General features: G+C 39.7%; 1 long non-coding RNA gene across 1 annotated transcript; it reads right to left on the reverse strand.

Moving 5' to 3' along the window:
- Positions 1–220: 220 nt before the first annotated feature.
- Positions 221–1,123, reverse strand: LOC123983148. The gene is made up of 2 exons (XR_006828141.1): positions 540–1,123; positions 221–254 (listed from the first exon to the last, which is right to left on the reverse strand). It is a non-coding gene; the product is annotated as an uncharacterized LOC123983148 (long non-coding RNA).
- Positions 1,124–2,201: the final 1,078 nt, after the last annotated feature.

A 2,201-nucleotide genomic window follows, 5' to 3' on the forward strand; every position in this document is an offset into this window, starting at 1 on the left:
TTGTAGCTTATTTTTCACAACCCAAGTGTAATGACTTGTTTCACAATCAGAATGTGATCCATTCGGTCGATAACATTTGAAAAGTCTATAACTGGGGAGATTACTGATAGAGAGTGGGCTAAAATAGTGGACACAGTTTCTGCCGCATATCCGGCATCCAGCGGAGTGTTGATGCTGCTGTAACGGGTGTGGTCGGGTGTGTGAAGGATTACTCCTGGGATCACTTCTTTTCCACGATTTATTGGCTCGCACATCTGCAGAACACAATGCACACATCAATTGCCCCTGGCCTCCTCTTACATTACCTCTGCTTCCCTCAGCGGTGCAAGACGCAACTGAGCGCTTCATGAATTTGTTCATAGAAAGCCATTAACACTGTTCAGAAAATACTAAATATTAAATGCACATAAAAACAGTACATAGGTTTCCTTAAAACAACATCGCCTAACAGCGACACCTGGTGGTCTGAATAAAAAGTGTGTGTGGGAGGTGACAGAAACTTAGAAAGTTACATTAATAAACAGAAGGAAAACACATACCTGCAGAACACAATGCACACATCAATTGCCCCTGGCCTCCTCTTACATTACCTCTGCTTCCTAAACATACAAAAATACAGCGTTTACTCAAGTGACAAGACGCTGAAAACTCCGACAAGTTACATAGGTAACATGACACGGCCCGCCTGCCGTGGTAAAACTGGCGCCAGAAAGTTAAAATGAAAACACTGATAAAAACGTATTTTAACGGTCACACTAATACAAAACTGCTACGTGACATAACCATATTTACATGGCACAATTTGTGCTTAAAGTTTTAACGCAAATGGTTCAATTTCCAAAGAAAACAATACATAAACCCAGCAGCACTTTTCCACACAACTTACCCTCAGCGGTGCAAGACGCAACTGAGGGAGACAAGCACTACGGAAGCTTAGGAGGTACAAAAGGGGTAGTGTGCAGCTAAGGACATTTCCACAGGAGAAAAAAAATAGCAAAAATAAATATAAATAAAAATAACTCAATGAGATAAAATTCACAAATATTCAATAAAATCATTAAATGATAAATAAAATCCACAGATGCACATTTGGAAATAAGAATTATTAAAGTGCATTTTTAACTCCGTTACATAAGACCAAATAAATCAATATCATAATCTGATATTAGTTCATTTATTAGTACACCTTTAGAAGAGAGAGATCTGATGTTTAAGACTCCACATTTAACTCTCCTATTAGTTTGCACTATTGCTCTTGTGGTTTTAATTTTCATTCTTTCTGAGCCAAAGCCAACACCTGTCTGATTCCAACACCAACAATCGATCACTTCAATCATATCTGCTTGTCGTCACTAAATATTACTGCTCCTCTAAAGGTTAGGCCTACGTCTAAAGCTAGTAAGCAACCCTGGATAAATGACAGCATTCGCAGCCTAAAAAGGGAATGCAGGAAAGCAGAGCGCAGATGTAAAAAATCCAGTCTCCAAGTCCATTATCTCAGTCTGAAGGATTTATTAAATAACTACAATAACATGGTTAAGAATGCGAGAACACACTATTTTTCTGAACTCTTTACTACACATAAACACAATCCCAGGTTTCTGTTTAAGACTGTGGATCAGCTGGTAAACCCAACCCCTCCTTGTGTCCCTGATTATTTTAAAACGGCATTCGCGTGAACCCACTTTTGAAGAAACCTGGTTTGGATCCCTCCCTCCCAATTTCAAAACTGCCTTTTATTGCAAAGATTCGAGAAAGAATTGTGTCCAAACAGCTGCTCACTGTACTGGAAAATAACAAATGATTTGAAAAGTTTCAGTCTGGTTTTAGGAAGTACCACAGCACTGAGACTGCCCTGCCAATGACCTTTTAATGTCTGCTGATGAAGGCATGTGCTCTGTACTCCTGGACCTTAGCGCTGCTTTTGACACCATTGATCACAACATCATGTTAGACAGACTGAGGCACTGGGTGGGGATCTCTGGTACTGCCCTAGAATGGTTTTCATCCTACCTGTCAAATAGGAAGTTTTGCGTGTCTGTAAACAACTATGTCTCTTCATTCTGTCCAGTTAAATATGGTGTGCCTCAGGGGTCGGTCTTAGGACCCATTTTGTTTTCCTTGTATCTGCTTCCCCTTGGACATATTATCCATAAACATGGCATTTCTTTTCATATTTATGCTGATGACACACAAATATA

This window comes from Micropterus dolomieu, linkage group LG14 (assembly GCF_021292245.1).
Source record: "Micropterus dolomieu isolate WLL.071019.BEF.003 ecotype Adirondacks linkage group LG14, ASM2129224v1, whole genome shotgun sequence".
NCBI classification, from domain to species: domain Eukaryota; kingdom Metazoa; phylum Chordata; class Actinopteri; order Centrarchiformes; family Centrarchidae; genus Micropterus; species Micropterus dolomieu.